This window comes from Akebia trifoliata, unplaced genomic scaffold, assembly GCF_017979445.1.
Source record: "Akebia trifoliata isolate Shusen 1 unplaced genomic scaffold, ASM1797944v1 Contig01132, whole genome shotgun sequence".
Classification (NCBI taxonomy): domain Eukaryota; kingdom Viridiplantae; phylum Streptophyta; class Magnoliopsida; order Ranunculales; family Lardizabalaceae; genus Akebia; species Akebia trifoliata.
The window spans coordinates 1-19,411 of NW_028237522.1; the positions used below are offsets into that span (position 1 = coordinate 1).

General features: G+C 34.9%; 1 pseudogene across 1 annotated transcript; it reads left to right on the forward strand.

Moving 5' to 3' along the window:
- Positions 1 to 2,478: 2,478 nt before the first annotated feature.
- LOC147380665 (phosphopantetheine adenylyltransferase-like) lies at positions 2,479 to 13,319 on the forward strand (annotated as a pseudogene). The gene is made up of 8 exons (XR_015175187.1): positions 2,479 to 2,717; positions 3,118 to 3,197; positions 5,284 to 5,418; positions 5,661 to 5,732; positions 5,834 to 5,893; positions 10,875 to 10,969; positions 12,501 to 12,570; positions 12,878 to 13,319. The product of XR_015175187.1 is annotated as a phosphopantetheine adenylyltransferase-like (transcript).
- Positions 13,320 to 19,411: the final 6,092 nt, after the last annotated feature.

The following is a 19,411-nucleotide window of genomic DNA, read 5'->3' on the forward strand; positions in this document are numbered from 1 at the left end:
GTGTGTTTTACCTTTGTTGTTCTTCGGTGTATTGCTAAGTTCATAATCATGCACTTTTACTTAACTTCTCCCGGTAATGTATGCATGGGCATATATTTTGTTTTTGTACCTCATCTTGCACAATTTGAAACATATGTCGTGATTGAAAGTACCCTGTTACTAAATGAGGGTCTCTGAGTACCAAGTATAAGGACAGGCTGGAAGGATCTTATAAAATATAAATTAATTGTTTTCTCATTCTTGTGACCTAGTTATTTGTGAATCTTTTGTATATTTGTTTCTGTAACAATTTTAGGTAATTGTGTTTGTATCTAAACCTTGTTTCTAAATAATTTTAAGTTGATATACGTATTATGTGTTTGTTTGAATGTTAATATGTATGGGATGTTATGTGGGTGTTGGATTATGTATGGAATGTTATGTGGATGTTAGATTGTGTATTATGCAGGTATTTTCTTTATCAGAAAAATTCCATATGTCCATTTTTAAGAGGAGATATTGTTGATATTTTGATAGAATTAAAAAAATGGACATATGGAATTTTTCTGATAAAGAAAATACCTGCATAATACACAATCTAACATCCACATAACATCCCATACATAATCTAACACCCACATAACATCCCATACATATTAACATTCAAACAAACACATAATACGTATATCAACTTAAAATTAAAATTTATAAATTTATTTAAATTGAAAATAATTATTTTTATAATTTTTTAATATAAATTATATATATATATATATATGGGTCCCGTTAAATGGCTAATTTTTTGGCAAAACATGAGTTAGAAGTTTTGGAATGGGCTGATTTTTGATGAGGATGATCTCTACGGTGAGGAGATCATCATCACCAAAAATCAGCCCATTCCAAAACTTCTAACCTCATCAAAAATAGTTTACAAAAAATGGACGGGTTAGAAATTTATATATAGGGTCAGGTTCAAGGGACATATGAGAAAACATATGTAAAAACAATGTAACATTTATAAATTTTCAAAATATGGGTTAGAAATTTCGGATTGAGTTGATTTTTTGTGAGGATGATCTCTATGATGGGAAGATCATCCGAAAAAAAAATCAGTCTAATCTAAAACTTCTAACCCCATTAAAAGTGATTTAGAATGTGGATCGTCGATTTTTTGCTAATTTTTGTCAATAATTTGTAACTCATTTTTGATGGATTTAGAAGTTTCTGATTGAGCTGATTTTTTGTGAGGATGATCTTCTCATCATAGTGACCATCATCGCAAAAATTCAGCTCAATCCAAAACCTCAAACCCATATTTTGAAAAACCATTGTTTTTTCATATGTTTTTACATATGGCCCTTGAACCGCCCCCATATATATATATATATGGGTCAGGTTCAAACGACAACCATTTCAACACACATATAGACAATATGTTTTGTCTTATATGGGCAAAAATATTTGGAATGAGTTGATTTTTTGTGAGGATGATCTCTATGGTGAGGAGATCATCCTTGCCAAAAATCAGCTCATTATGAAACTTCTAGACCGTCCAATTTTTGTTGAAAAATTATAGATCGTCCAATTTTTGTAAATCAATTTTGATGGGGTTACAAGTTTTGGAATGGGATGATTTTTTTCCAGGATGATCCCCTCATCACAGAGATCATCCTCACAAAAAATCAGCCCATTCCAAATATTTTTGCCCATATAAGACAAACACGTTGTCTATATGTGTGTCGCATGAACCCGACTCTATATATATATATATATATAATATCATTATATATATCTATTAAGGTATTCTGATAATTTTTTGTGTTTTCTGGGTGCATTATCAACATTAAGGGTATTCTGATCATTTTACCAAAATCCAACAATAAAAAACTGTCAAATGAACATCAATTTCTGGCTTATGTCATTCTGTAACGAACAAACTTTTGTTGGATGTGACTTTTCAGACTCTGAGCTTCTGCTTCTTCTAGAAGCTAGTTTCTGGAGCTGGAGCTGGCTTATGTAAACAACAGACCCTCTCTCTCTCTCTCTCACTCAAAGTAAAATCCCACTTTACAAGTTTGTTTTTTATAAAGTAAAACCCCATAATCGCCATTTTTTCCGGTCGGCCATCATCTTCAATTTGTTTTTTACAGATTGAAGATGATGGTATAGATCGAATCTAATTTTTGGACGGTATTTATCGAATCAGATATTATCAGATATTTGATATATTTTTCAAATTCGAATCTTGGTTAGTGATATCCGATTGAATTTGAATTCAAATTCAGATATCACTATTGTTTTTTTGGATTTGAATTCGGATATAGCACTATCTGATCAGATACCTATCTATTGACAACCCTATTCCCATCCCTTGGGCAGATCTCAACAACAAATTCCACTTTCAACCCCAATTTACCAAAGAACTGGCACACAATTCGAGTGGCGTCAGCAAACGTTGGTGTGACAATAGAAGTTCTCTTTCTTTTTAATTGATGAAGTTACCTTATCATGCTTGGAGGAAGCCCTCCAACTGGGCGATATAATTTGGATTGAAGTTACCTTAGAAATAGTACCAATTTTACCCCTGATTAAACAAATCATTGCATTCTTCTCCTCCAACGAACCAGTGTGCAGCTAACTTTCCGCTTCATCTCTTCAAGCCATTGCTGTTTTCAACTGTTGAAGCTCCGATCGAGGCCTAGAACGAAGGACAATTTCGGATTGAGAATCAATTTGAGGTTAGGATATTTGTTTTTTTTTTTTTTTTGTTGCTATAGCACTGTGAAGATCTTTGTCATTTATAGGATTCGTTGCTTACTTGAAAAAACCCTTCAACGTATGAATACAGGACTGCATTTTTCATGATCTTTTGACATCCTCCCTATGTAGAGGAAAAAAAAACCTCTTTTGTTTTAATTGTTCTTTATTTTGTTTTATTTTTCGCCGGGGGGGGGGGGGGGGGGGGGGGGGGAGTTTTAAACAGATATGCATTTTTCTTTCTTCACAATTTTTTGACACCCTCAATAGGAGAGTTGAATCTGTAAATGGAAGAGAAGAGAAAAACACCATATTTTTCTTTATTGTTTTATTGGTTTTGTATTTGTTGGGTAAAAAACATTTCTTTTGTGTGTTTGTTAGGTGGGAGTGGGGGGGTGTTGTGCTAACAGAGATGCATTTTTCATTTTGAGACCCTCCCTATGTTCCTTGAATCAGTAAGGGTATGTTTGGTAACACTTCTAAGTCTGAAGTCTGTTTTCTAAAATCTGGAATCTGAAATTTTATTCTGGAAAAAGTAATTTGTTTATCATTTTTTAAAACTTCTGGTTACAAACAATATTTTAAACATAATGATCATTTTGACAATGTTACCCTTTTGTAATTCTAATAAATTGTAGAACAAAAATTGAATGGTTAAACTTAAGATGATGAACAAGTTTGCCATGTGGAATTCGTCCATGTCGTATATTGCAAATCTTAAATTTAACAACTTTTGGCAAGTTAGCATAGATTCACATCCTAGTAAACGTAAGCATAGATGATTAATGGTGGGTATGGAAATCTAGATTTTTGTATGAAAAAATTTCATTGAAGCAACAGATAAAGGAGGTTGAAATGAACAACCGGAAACAAATAAGGATTCAAACGCTAAAAAATACCCTAATTACTAAGCACTTGAAATGCTGCAACCACCTTTCTCAGAAGTCATCAAAAAATAATTTCTTAACTCCTTGAAAAATTTCATAAAAAAAAAAGAAATTCCATAAGATCCTAATTATCCTACCAAACCACTTGCTTGCCTATGGTCAAAAATATAGACGACATTCAAAAATAGTTTTTTATATGCAAGTATTATCCAATTGGATTGAGATGTAAACTACTTAATCACCTCTCCATCATCCATGGAATAGATAATTCTGAGCTATTTCTAAACTAGACACTAGTTTGGCCTTGCACCAACTAACGTTCCCAACCTCCATCAAAACTTGGGAAGAAAAAGATCTAATGTTAAAGTCCAATTGGCAATCACTAACTTGACATTGTATCCTATGGTTTTAAAAATCGTCCAAGACCAAGATGACTATCCTAACAATCTCAATCGTTTTTTCTTGAAGCACCCAAATCAGGAAAACCTAAAGCCCATACAATCAAAAAATCCTAGAGATCGCATATGATCAAAGAGATATCCATTAATAGATGAAAATGGTAGATCAAAGATAGAGAGAGATCTTACTGTATTAATTCCAGAGTGAAAAATATAGGATTTTCGAACACAAAATCAGAGAAAGGAGAGAGACCTTGACAACACAATTATAGAGGAAGGAGAGGTAGAAGAGAAAAGAAAGGTAGAAAAGTTAAAAATAAAGGTTTTAGCATTTGTATAAAGAAGGGACAAGTGATAGAAATCAGGGTTTTGAGGTATTTTAGGAATAAAAAAAATTAGAATTCAGAAGTTTCATCCAACGTCCCCCCATCGCTGAACCAAAACTTCTGAATTTTGGTTCTTAATTCTGAAATCTAAAACAAAACAAACAGCAATAAAGCTTCTGAAGTATGAATTTTAAAGGTAGACCACCTCCATTTAGACTTTAGAAGTGTTACCAAACACACTAAATTGAAAATATGAGGAAAAAGTCTTTTTTTTAAATTGTTTGCATTATTGGTATTGTAGCATTTTTCAGTTCTTCAGTGAAAATTCTTCACTTGATAGCATGCTTGTTTTCAGATGTTTCCTTTTACATTTGTTTTGAATGTTAGATCGATGTTAAGGGTATGTCATATTATTTTTTCCTACTTGATAGCTAGGGATAAATTGGGGATTGTTTTAAAGTGTTTTGCACTTTCAAAGAGGTCAAGGAACACTTAATTCACGATCAGAAGAAAATGTTCATCTGTCAAAAAGAATAATTAAAATAAGAATAGTCTTACGTCATTTTCTTCACTCCTTGATGTTTATGTAAATGTTAGCATCAAATGCAATAAGAAACATTAACAATTTTTTCTTGTGAATGCTTTAACTTTCTAACCATCAAAGGGTTGGTGAGATGGCCAAGACGCTACCTTAGGAAGCCGAGGTCTTGAGTTCAAAGCCTCTTTTTCTCCCTCATTGTCGTGTTATTCTGTGGGTTTTCCAATGGACCTAATTACTACTAATAGAGAATCAAATTTTACTTAAATTTGCAGCTGTGGTTTATACACTTTTATCTCTCTTTATCCGCTGATGTTTGATTTTATTTTCTTTTGTGGAATAGAAATTGAATTTGCTTTATCAATTATTATTATTTTTTTAATGGAAACTATATGCAGTGTGGCATGGCTACGGATGAGTTGACCTTTGGATTGGCGAGAAGTTCCGTGGATGCTCCTAGATCTTCTTATGGTGCAGTTGTACTTGGGGGAACTTTTGATCGATTACATGATGGTCACCGTTTCCTTTTGAAGGTTTCTTTCAAATTTTTCTGTTTTAATTTGCATTTTCTTTTGTGCGGCATATGCCTTTTTTCTGTAGTATTTTCTTATTCTTGGGTATATGAAAATATCACTCTTGTCACTTCTTCTTTCCTTTGAGAACTTGAATGTCATATTCAGATGATGTAAATTGAGATTCATTGGTTTCCATTTTTTTTCCTTTGATATATAATATGTTATTTCTTCTGTTTGGTGTTTGTTCAAATGATTTTCAGGCATCAGCAGAGTTTGCTAGGGAACGGGTAGTTGTTGGGGTGTGTACAGGACCAATGCTGGTTAAGAAAGAGGTGAGGTTCCTTCTTTGGGATTATACTTTTTGTTCCTCTTTTTTATGTTCAGTACAAATCCTGGATGGCTAGTTCAAATATATGGTTTGGATTTCCTGTAGCTAGCACACCTGATTGAACCCATTGAGACGAGGATGAAGGCTGTCAAGGACTACATTAAGGCATAGTTCCTTTCTTCCTGCATTTTCACACAAATATATATCTCTATCTATCTATCTACCTATATATATATGGGTCAGGTTCAAGGGCCATATGAGAAAACATATGTAAAAACTTTCGTTTTTAATAAAAATTTAAAATATGGGTTAGAAATTTTGGATTGAGCTGATTTTTTGTGAGGATGATCTCTATGATGGGAAGATCATCCAAAAAAAAAAAAAAAATCAGCCCAATCTGAAACTTCTAACCCCATTAAAAGTGATTTAGAATGTGGATCGTCGATTTTTTACCAATTTTTATCACTAATTTGTAAATCACTTTTGATGGATTTAGAAGTTTCTGATTGAGCTGATTTTTTGTGAGGATGATCTTTTCATCATAGTGACCATCCTTGCAAAAAATCAGCTCAATCCAAAACCTCTAACTCTTATTTTGAAAAACGAAAGTTTTTTCATATGTCTTCTCTTATGGCCCTTGAACCGCCCCCTATATATATATATATAGGTCCCTTTCAGCAACAAACATTTTGGCAAAATTTCTAACCCCATCAAAAATGGTTTACAAAAAATGGACGGTCCACGATTTTTCAACTTGTAAACTGGGGTTAGAAGTTTTGGAATGGGCTGATTTTTGGTGATGATGATCTCCTCACCGTAGAGATCATCCTCACCAAAAATCAGCCCATTCCAAAACCTCTAACCCATATTTTGAAAAATGTTTGTCAAAATGTTTGTTGCTGAACATTTCCCTATATATATATATATATATATATATATATATAGAGAGAGAGAGAGAGAGAGAGAGAGAGAGAGAGAGAGATATTTGGTTATACTGTGAGAAACTGAAAACATATCTATATTTTTGGTTATATTGTTTGAAACAAAAAACATTAGAAAATTCTTTTTGAGCTGTACTTGAGTAATCATTTCAATTATTGTGAGGATTGTTTGAATTAATAAATGACAATATGCATATTGACCGGGTCAATAGTGTGATAGCATTCAAGTGTTCCTTTACTAATTTTTATAGGTAAATTTGTGCGCAGAAGTGTGTGTCCCTTTTCCAAATCTTGCATAAATTTGTGCATTTATGTATTAGAAAACTTTGCATAAATTTTATTTTTTATATTTTATAGTGTTTAGATGCGTCTTGTGGGATCAGACTTCTCGGGCTTGTCTTGTTTGGATATTCCCTGGCATCTGGGTCTTGTTTCCAGATGATTCAAGACCTAGTATTGAATTGAAACCTTGGGCCTGGATGCTTGTTATTCTTTTAGATAAAAAAATTTCTTATGTTTCTATTGTTACAATTATGCCCTTGTTTAGATATTGTTTTTTTGTGCGATTCATCCCTATTTTTATTGTTGTTTTCTCATACTTTCTTTTACCATTTTACCCTTAAGCATTTTGTTTGAGTTCGTTTGCCCTCTTTACTAGGAATATTTCTCTTGTGTGTGGGTCTATTTGAACTCATTCCTTCCTTTGGAAGATAGAGATCATAGAAGAACAAAGAACAAGAAGTCTCATCTTCTTCCCTGCAGCCTGCATGACTTATAACTCTTTCTCTTTCTACTTTTGTTTTCACAAGCTTGAGGCTTTTCCATTTTTTGGTTCACCAATCCGAACGATTGCTTGTGCTGGCCTTGGAAGGTTCTGAACATTGAATTCTGGAGGTATATGCCATAGACTTGACATCACCAAGGGTTACGGATGAGTCAAGGTGATAGATACACTAAAGTTAATTTGCTGAAAATGTGTCTCAGTGTTTTCTCTTATAAAAACAATATATTTCTCTGTTACTTTTTTTGTTTTTTAATATTAATTCAATAGAGCTGCAGATTAGCTACATCAATATTTAAAAATTCTGTTGAGTAGCTTATCTGTGGTTGATCTTTTATTCAGGTTTTGTAATATAACACAGTAGATTCTTTATATTCTGTTAATGTGCTGGATTCTTGGAAGGAAAATGAAAATTAGTCATTTTGATTACATGGTAATGATGTGACTATCGTTGTTCTTCTCACCGGAGTTAATAATAATCTTACTTTTACCGTACTTGTGGGGCAAGTAGGGGATCGAACCCAAGAGAAAGGAGGAATAGAGCTAAGTTAAGAAGATAAAATCAAAATTAATTAAAAGGAATTAAAACTGTTTTCTTTGTATTTTTGAACTTATAAGAAGATGTAAAATTGCTAGAAAATAAACTAAAGTAAATGAAATTAAAAGCAAGTAAACTTATGAATTAAAACATCATTGGAGGTGGATCTATGTAAAACATGTTAATGAGTAATTCCTAGTCTCTAGCCTTTTTATAACTCAATCATAAGGGCTTTGGTGTTAGCTCCTTAGATCGGAAAGTTTTGCAAATAAAATGAAATAAGAGAACAAAAACAAAGTAGAATTCTTTGAAAACTTCTTACTACCAATTATCTAATTTAAGCATACTTTATCTTGATCTAATCTAAGCATAAAGTATCTATATTAAGAATAAAATGTGCAAGAAACTTAAAGAGAATTCATAAGCATTTTAAATAAAAGAAAGGCATAAAATTAGAAATAACACAAGAACTTACTCTAGGCTTTTCCACTCTCCAATGGAGGGGAACTTAGCCTAATGTCATTGCAAGAGAGGGAAGCTAAGAGATGAAAGAACTTTTCTTCATTTCATGGAGAAAATTACAACTTCTTCTTCTTCTACTTCTTACAAGACTATTTAATCAAAAGAAAATAACTAGAAAATGAAAATACAAAAAATAAGAGAATAAGCTAAGAGCCTTAGATTAAAGGAGTCTTGGATCAGAGAACCAAGATGGGACCTTTTCTTTAGAAATGAAGGCTCTATTTATAGAGAAAATGTGTGTAGAAGAGTCTAAAAGTAGCCTCCACTTTTCTTTGCACAAAAAGACAAAAGAGGAGAATATGAGTTAAGGATTAGGGCATTCCAAAGTGGGCCCAAATGCTTTTGTCTTGAGATTTTGATTCCAATTTGTTGATTTTCTGCACAAGAAACACACGTAATTAGATTTATCTAGTAAATGAATTTATTTATATATAATTAAGCTTAATTAACATGCAATGTGGTGATTTGAGGCTTATCATGATTATTATCTTAATATGGATAAATAGGTACAAAAATCAAGATAAATATCCGAAAAATGTGTGTATAATTGAGTGTTTGGAAACACTCATCAGGTAACAATAAGATTGTTTCAATGTATGTTATTATCTTAGGGTCTGTTTGAATGCAGATGGGAAATGGGTGTGAAAATGGTTTTCGTGGAAAATCAATATTTCCCACCATTTGGTTATAACTTTCCCTCCAAGCCAAATTCCCGTCTGGGCAAGAATGTGATTTCCCACCAGACACCATGGAAAAGAAATTCCTGCCAAGGGTGAATGTGTTTGAGTGTTGTTGACAACTATTTACCCCAAAAGACCTATCTAACGAGGAAGGCACAACTATGAATATAAGAGGGTTACGGGTCGAACTAGGGCACAATATGTGTGCTCATGACACCCAGGAGTCTAGGCGGATAACACAACACTCAACAAGCATCTCTCTCTCCTTTTTTTTTTTTTTCTCTTTCTGTTTCTTTCCTATTTCCCTAAGTGCAATCAACAGTGGAATTCATTTTCCCACCATTCATTTTCCAATGGAATTCGAAATCCATGGAAAATGAAATTCAGGACGATCAAATAGATCTTATAGTTTTAGGTTAATTGTTTAATGACTCATTTTACCTTTATTCTCAAAAGTTCTGCATGTTTTCCAAAGCTCTGATTGGATTAATCATGATGAATGTGTCAGACATATGCAAACTTTGTGATGGAAATGACTTGAGGTAGGTTTTCTAAAATTTTTAGTGTTTGTTGTGTGATATCCATTTTCTCCAACTAATGATAAATAAAAGGATTTACCTATTATATCTAAGATGTTTTCATGTGGATTCTGATACTCTATGGTTAATTACATATATGAGATTTAGGCATGCACTAGTGGTGTGCATAGTTATTATATTGTAATTACTTGTGCACAATTATTTAAAAATATACACAATTGTGTAAAACTCCAAAGGAGTTATACTTCAATGGAGAAAGAGTGCAATGTTAATTCTATAAAATGGTGTAAAGAAACAACTGATCCTTAACAATAATACTCCTAAATACTACCCTTTATATGCAATTTTCTCAACTAGTGTATAATTCATTATTGGACAAAATGAGTGATAAGTTTGGGGGTCCAACTCAAAATCAATTGGCAATGAGTGGAGTGGCCCAGGATCTTATAAGGAGAGAGACAAGGCAATGAGTGTCCGATGTGGGCCTAAATTCAACACGCCCCCGCACGTATGGGCCGGACTGGCTAAAGCACATGGAGAAATTGAATTGGGTGACGTGGAGGAGAGAAAAGCCCTCTCTAATACCATAATAAGTTTGGGGGTCCAACTCAAAACAATTTGGCATTGAGTTTTTGGGGCCCAAAATCTTATAAGGAGAGGGACAAGGCAATGAGTGTCCGATGTGGGACTAAACTTAACAATGAGGTCTTAAAGACATGCTTTTCTTCTGTTAAAGCTTGAAGGTCGCATATTCTTTCCTAGCCTTTTCATGGGATCTTTATATTGTCCAATGCCATACATGATCTCTGATATTGTTAAAGGGAAGGTATTATGGATGTGGTATAAATTACATCTGGATCAAATATGCATTTGCAATCTTTAATGTGGTGCCTGAAGTTAACTAATAATACATATTTAGGTACATGTTCCTAAAACAATAACTTGATTTAGGATATATATAACCAGACCTTTGCATGTTCTTTAAGACTTCAATTGCTATGTTTTATGTATTTGTTCATATACTAGCTATATTCTCTGCATAAACACATCCATTGCTCATACGCAAAGGTATTTGTGGCTATAGTACTTACATACTTAAACACGAATTGATTTTTTTTTTTTTTTGCCTTCGATCATTATTGCAGTCCATTAAACCAGGATTGACAGTGCAAGTGGAACCTATTACGGATCCTTATGGCCCATCAATTGTCGATGAAAAGTTAGATGCTATTATTGTCAGGTACATATAGAATTCCCATTATGTAATGACGACTGTCTATGCCCTTTGCATTTCCTAAACTGTCTCCATTTATATATATATATATATATATTATATATATATATATATATATATATATATATATATTATATATATATATATATTTATCATAGTATCCCAGTCGTTATCTCATACTTATTTTTTTATAAGTAAGCAATTTTATTGCTTAGATGGTGTGATATAGACAAAGCGAGGTTTACAGCATTGTCCTGTTAAAATATCTTATCCTCCTTGAATGAACTCAATGCTTCTCTTAAGTCAGGCTTGTCTAAGGGAAACCGACCAAAGATGCTATAAAGCTAAATCAGGGTATGCTTGCCATGTCCAGTCAGAATATCTTATTAACCTTGAAACAAACACACGTCTAAGCACAAGCTTATGTTAGGGAAGACCAGGAAAAGGAGAGAAAAAGCTAAGTTTCTGGATAGTTGTATTGGCAATCATGAAATAGTAATGATCCAATATTTAATGTGTATGGAGGACTGATGAAATTGTGATTAATTTTTGACTTGTGAATGTCAAGTTTGGAAGTGAAAACCCACAAATAAGTATGGTATCTCATACATATGGTCACAACAACAACCAAGCAAACCAGAGGGGAAAACGAATAATGGAAGACGAAGGAGAGAATATACTGCCAACTTGTGTGCATGAGAGTCGACAGTTGACTCTTAACACTTTCCATGAACATTGTCTTTCTTCTCATCATACCGAGTTCATCTCTGAATAATCTTGAATATATTGGGTTGGGTTTCTTTTGGTGTAAGATGTGCCCGAAATTCAAAGGATTGTTCTTCGAGGATTTTGTTTTTAGGTGAGACTGTATTTGTAATTTTAGGTGCTTTTGCTTTGCTTCGTTGGCCGTCTCGGCTGACCGTTGTATTACTCTTCTTTACTCAATAAAATTTATAATTATAAAAAAGAAAAAGTGAGAACTTCGGAAATGACAGTCTCTTCATAAAGATGTTTTCCACCTGTTCCTTCATATTCAGTAAAAGGCTAATATCACCTTTTTGCACCTTTCTTGCAAAAAATGTGGATGCATTTCTAAGTGGTTGTTCTGTGGGTGCATGGAACACACTGATTCTGTGCCAACAGAATTGTAAATGTCACTGTAGAGCTCAGCAGAATAGTCTCTTTGTTGTTTGATTGATGTCCAACATCAACTGCATGAACTACTTGCATTCTCAAGCCACCATAGCTGCTGACCTATATTCTACTTTGGTAGTGGAGTCTTCTCACATAGAACAGATAATCCTGTCCATTTTAGCCATTTAAATAAAAGGCTATTTGTTTAGGATAGCCTGCTTTTTGTGGTTATGGCCCCTCCAAGAGCAATCAGTCCCTCCAAGAGCAATCAGTCTCAAAAATGGGGCATGCCTGAAAATCTCTCTTTTATTATAGGGCAAAGGAAAATGTTCTTCTTGTCAGTTGTACCTGGTTTTTTTCCTTCAATTGGGAGTTTTATTTTTGAGCTTACATTGGCATCCAGCAAAGAAACTTTGGGTGGAGGATTGTCAGTCAACAAGCAGAGAGCTGAGAGATGTTTGCCTCCATTGAAGGTACCAATTTTGAGTTCTGTTGTTCGTATTAAATCTATATTGTTCGTAAGATCACCCTTTGGTTAAATGCCAATTTGCTTTTATTTGTGAAATGACGTTTACTCATGGAAAACAGATCACAAGTCGAACATCAATTTTCTGAGGTCCAAGTTTATTTTCTCTGAAAATGCATTATTGCTGTAAAGTAAAATGTATTGATACAAAATGAATTTCTAAAGAATCTCGAGTTCATGCAACTCCACATAATTCATATTTCCAAATGTGGCCTAAATTTGATCCATCCATTTACTTGTCGGTTTTCTCACAGATCGAGGTAGTGGAACTTTTGTCTGAAGAAATGAGTGGTGTGAAAAGCTGAGTTCAACTACATTGAGGAGACTTGACGCTGAGAAATCCAAGCAGCAGCTGAACAGTACAATGTATCCTCAGGAACCAACAAACAACTAAGATAAGCAGTTTACATGCGTGTGATTAGGGAGATGTTGGGGTAGTGTGGTGCACACGGTGGGCCAGAGGTGGAAGAATAACTTAAGTCCTTGATTTTAATGATGAGAGGTGTTTGGTTCAAGTAGGTGTTTCTGAAAAATTGACTCGGGTGGAGCAAAACAACTTCATCAGCAGGAATAGATTGTATTATTATGTAACAAAGCAAAATAAGTTGCAAATTGTCGGGAATAGTGCCCATGTTACTCAAGTCCATGGATTGGTGGAAGGAATAATTAATGACACATAAGAATTTTATCAGTCAACTTGTTTCTTCTTGAACTTTTCAAGGTTGTGGCTGTCCAACAGATTGTTGAGATAACAGGGAAAACAAAGAATTTCTTGGAGTTTATTGTTTTATAGGGATTTAAAAAAAAAAAATTTAGGGTTGCATTTTTCTTGGGAGTCCGGTCTGTTTTCCTCTAAAATTTCCATACCACATACGCCTTTTTAAAATATATGTAGAAGATAGTGGGATATACCCTATACGGTCATGGAATTCTTTTACATCCTTTCCATGTATTAATTATCTCTTTCCTCAAATCCCATTTAGGCTTTTCATAGAGCACAAAACTTGCAAGTTGTAAGTTTTGACTTTTGATGGGAAGATTGAAAAGGAAATGTTACTGCCCATTTGTGGAAGACCTTCATTACTTGTGAATTCTTTTTTGCAATTGATATGTGCAACTGGATGCTTTCGTCTCGTCCTGGGTAGTTGTGCCTAGCATTGTTGCCTTTCTGTACTCATGGTTTATATTAGTCTGGCTTACTGCAATGTAGGCTGTTGGCCACAATGTTAATACATCAATCGAGGCCAGTTTTGGACAAATTTTTGACTTTTCTAACCTTAAGTGACACGTTTGAGTCTCTAGGGCGAAAAACATTCTTTTAGAGATCAGATTTTGTTTTATAGTGATTAGTATAAAAATTTTAGACAAATTTTATTGGAAATCCCTACCATTTACCTTCCCGAGAACAACAAACAATGTGATACTACCTACGGGCATTTGTTCTCGTCAAAAACTCAAAAACTTTTATTATTTTTTAAATGCTTGTATCTCCTTAGGGTTGTAAACGGATATAATCGAATCAAATGGAGGGACATTCGAATCCAAAATTCTATTATGATGTCCGAATTTGAATTCAATATTTGATAGATATCACTACATAATAACCGAATTCGAATCTGATTAATTTATCAAATAATATTTTTTGATTTGTTAACTAAATGTGATTTGAATAAATCTGAATCAAAATCCTAAAAAATATTTAAAAATCCAGGAATATGGTGATGTAGCTAACATCCGTACGGACGAGTGGGTATGTGCTACGAATCCACCAATTGAACGGACAATGAGATACGGGCGTTTAAAAAAACATCAAAATTTCGAGTTTTCAACGAGAATGATCGTCCGGACGGAGTTTCCCGTTGTTTGCCATTTTCGACAAGGAAGATGAGTCCAGACCAGGAATCTTTCTTCTTGGGGAACGTAGACATTTTCGATACGGATGATTGGGCATAGATTACATTAAAAAACGAAAGACAGGCGATGAGATACAACTATTTGAACGTGCATGTATTCTACCTCAAAAAAGGTATATCTCCACGAAAATCACGTCTTTCGGAAAGGATCCCGGTCTGCAGGATGAAATCTGGGAACATGCTGACATAGCTAACATCCATACGAACGAGTGGGTATGTGTTACAAATCCACCAGTTAAACGGACAGTGAGATATGGGCGTTTAAAAAAAGTCAGAAATTTTGAGTTTTCGACGAGAACGATCACTCGGGCTGAGCTTCCCGTTATTTATTATTTTCGACAAGGAAGATGAATTCGGATAGGGAATCTTTACTCGGGAAACATAGGCATTTTCGATACGGACGATTGGGCGTAGATTACGTTAAAAACCAAAGGACGGGCGATGAGATACGACCATTTTAACACACACGTGTCCTGCCCAAAAAAAGGTATACTCCCACGGAAATCATGTTTTTCGGAAAGGATCCCGGCCTGCGAGATGAAATCCGAGAACATGGCGACGTAGCCAACATTCGTATGGATGAATGGGTATGTGCTATGAATCCACTAGTTGAACGGACAATGAGATATGAGTGTTTAAAAAAACATCAGAAATTTTGAGTTTTAGACGGGAACAGTCGCCCAGGCGGAACTTCCTGTTGTTTGTCATTTTTGACAAGGAAGATGAGTAGAAACGTACACATTTTAGATATAGACAATTGAGAGTGGATTATATTAAAAATCGAAAGACGGACGATTAGATACGACCATTTGAACGCGCATGTGTCTTGCCTCGAAAAAGGTGTACCCCCACGGAAATCACATTTTTTGGAAAGGATCCCTGCCTGCGAGATGAAATCCAGGAACATGGTGACATAGCTAACATCCATACGGACGAGTGGGTATGTGCTAAAAATCCACCAGTTGAGCGGAGAGTGAGATACGAGTGTTTAAAAAAATGTAAGAAATTTCAAGTTTTCGACGGGAACGGTCGCTAGGACGGAGATTCCCGTTGTTTGCCATTTTCGACAAGGAAGACGAGTCCGAACCAGGAATCTTTTTCCTCGGGAAACATAACCATTTTCGATACGAACAATTGGGCATGGATTACGTTAAAAACCGAAAGACGGGCGATGGAATACGATCATTTAAACGCGCACTTGTCCTGCTTAGAAAAATGTGTACCCCCACGAAAATCACATTTTTCGGAAAGGATACCGGCTAGCGGGACGAAATCCAAGAATATGGTGACGTAGCTAACATCCGTATGAATGAGTAGGTTTATGCTACGAATCCACCAGTTGAGCGGAGAGTGAGATATGGGTGTTTAAAAAAATGTCAGAAATTTCGAGTTTTTGACGGGAACGGTCGCCTAGGAGGAGTTTCCCATTTTTTTTGTCATTTTCAGTATGGAAGTCGAGTCCGGACCCGGAATCATTCTACTCGGGAAATGTAGGTATTTTCGATACGGACAATTGGGCATGGATTAAGTTAAAAATCGAAAGACGAGCGATGAGATACGACCATTTGAATGCACACGTGTCCTATCTTGAAAAAGGTGTACCCCACGGAAATCACATTTTTCGAAAAGGATCCCGGCTAGCGGGACGAAATACGGGAACATGGGGACGTAGCTAACATCTGTACGGACGAGTAGGTATGTGCTACGAATCCACCAATTGAGCGAAGAGTAAGATATTATCATTTTCGGCAAGGAAGACGAATCTGGACTGGGAATCTTTCTCTTCAAGAAACATAGGCATTTTCGATATTGACGATTGGGCATGGATTACGTTAAAAACTGAAAGACGGGCGATGAGATACGACCATTTGAATGCACATGTGTCCTGCCCCGAAAAAGGTATACCCTTACAGAAATCACATTTTTCAAAAAGGATCCTAGCCTGCGGGACGAAATCCGGAAAAATAGGGACGTAGCTAACATCTGTACAGACGAGTGAGTATGTACTACGAATCCACCAGTTGAGCGGAGAGTGAGATACGGGCGTTTAAAAAAATGTCAGAAATTTCTAGTTTCGACGGGAATGGTCGCCCCGGTGGATCTTTCCATTTTTTTCCATTTTCGGCAAAGAAGACGAGTCTGGACCGGGAATCTTTTTCCTCGGGAAACATAGGCATTTTCGATACGGAAGATTGAGCATAGATTACGTTAAAAACTAAAAGACGGGTGATGAGATACGACCATTTGAATGCATACATGTCCTATCTTGAAAAAGGTGTACCCCATGGAAATCACGTTTTTCGGAAAGGATACCGGCTTGCGGGACGAAATCTGGGAACATGGGGAGATAGCTAACATCTGTACGTACGAATAGGTATATGCTACGAATCCAACAGTTGAGCGGAGAGTGAGATACGAGCATTTAAAAAAACATCAGAAATTTCGAATTTTCGACGGGAATGGTCGTCCGGGGGGAGCTTCCCGTTTTTTATCATTTTCGGCAAGGAAAACGAGTCCGGACCATGAATCTTTCTCCTCAAGAAATGTAGGCATTTTTGATACGGACGATTAAGCATGGATTAAGTTAAAAACCGAAAGACGAGCGATGAGATACGACCATTTGAACGCGCACGTATCCTGCCTCGAAAAAGTTGTACCCCCACGAAAATCACGTTTTTCGGAAAGGATCCCATCCTGCGGGACGAAATCTAGGAATATAGGAACGTAGCTAAAATTCGTACGGACAAGTGGGCATGTGCTACGAATCCACCAGTTGAGCGGAGAGTGAGATACGGGCGTTTAAAAAAACGTCAGAAATTTTGAGTTTTCGACGAGAACGGTCGCCCGGGCGGAGCTTCCTGTTTTTTGCCATTTTCGGTAAGGAAGACGAGTCTGGACCGGGAATCTTTCTACTCGGGAAACGTAGAAATTTTTTATACGGACGATTGGACATAAATTACGTTAAAAACCGAAAGACGGACGATGAGATACGACCATTTGAACACGCACGTGTCTTACCCCGAAAAAGGTGTACCCCAACGAAAATCACGTTTTTCGAAAAGGATCCCGACCTGCGGAACGTAGCTAACATCTGTACGGACGAGTGGGTATGTGCTACGAATCAACCAGTTGAGCAGAGAGTGAGATACGGGTGTTTATAAAAACGTCAGAAATTTTGAGTTTTCGACGGGAACGGTCGCCCAGGCATATCTTCTTATTTTTTGCCATTTTTGGCAAGGAAGACGAGTCCGGACCGGATCGAATTTTTTAAAAAAACATGAATACCATCCCAAGGCATGAGACTCGAGCCAAAGTCAAAAAAATAGTTAAGTATGCTCAAAGACAGTTATTTAAGGACGAAGAGAGAAGATAGTTAGTCCAGGATTTGCATAGTTTAGCAATCTTCCATTTTAGAATGGCACTTCTAAATGAAAAAGCACATCGGTATCAATACTATGATTTCAACAACGTTAGATACACCTATCTATTTGAAGCAGATATGGATGAAGAATATGACAAAGGTTTGAAAATGTTTAACATACATATTCAAGCCATAAATTCTATAGACAGAAAAACCAAAGGTTAGATATGTCTAATACACTAAGATTATGTTCAATCCCAAGAATCTATCAATGGTTCTTAAGAACAGAAAAGCTTGAGACCATAGAAGACTACCTACTTCCTAATGCAAGAGTATGGTATAACCCAGAGTCATGCATAGAATTAAAATTCATAAGGAAAAATGAATTAGTAAATATTAAAATGCTAAGTCAACAAAGAAATCACATTTCTAATAGACTTAGATGGATTTTTGGAATGATAATAAAATCATTCAAAGAACTTAATTCTTTACTATACCAACAAGAAGACATTAGAGGCCCAACATTATTCCACTAATTCTAGGATAGAAGATGGAGGGAATAATATAGAAAGATGATTAATAGCCAAAATAGAACAAAACATCCCAGATAAAACAATTTCTACAAAATCTAATTTGACAACACTAAACCAATCCCAAAAGAATTGGATTCTTACACCACCTAACCAATTATAAAAAGCAAGGCTTATACACCTCCAAATGATTTTTTAAACATTAAAAATGTAGGATGTATCATTAAAAATATCAAAACAAGTAAAACCTTCAAAGCATTAAATAAAAATTAAACATTAAAAATGTAGAATGTATCATCACTCATAGAGTATCAAACATCAAATAAACAAATACTCAAGGCCTAGGAATAGTATTTTAGATCCTATTATAAACTAGAGAATAATTTAAAAAAAAAAAAAAGAATTAAATACAAAAAAAAAAAAAAAAAAAAAGAGTTTTTCTATATAAAAAAATTCAAAAGGCGTAAGCCTCAAGGCATAAATCCTTTGTAAAAACCACTTATTATAAACAATCTACCCCTAACCATAATTTTAAAATCATTATTACACACTAATAACGAAGTACTAATATCTACCAACTAACCACATTACACACTAACTATTAACGACTATCTACTAAACAATAACATCTAATAACTAATTATAAACAACTATTAATGACAATCTACTAAATTGTAAAAACAACTATTAATTAATAACCAAACAATCTTCGTGAGAAAGTTGTAGGAAACAATGGATTCAAATTCGATAAACATTAAAGCCTCTAAGAAGAAATTTTGGTATAGATAGATTTTAAGGTTTTAAAATGAGATTTTGAGATATCTCTTGAATACAAAAAACACTTCTTTTTAGTATGATTATGTAAATAAGAGACATTGAGAGGGTATTTGTGTAAAATAAAATAATAAAAAAATTGAGCCACAATTTTGGGTTATGTTGAACCTATTGTGTAAGGCTCATTGTATAATGACGCGTGAGGCATTA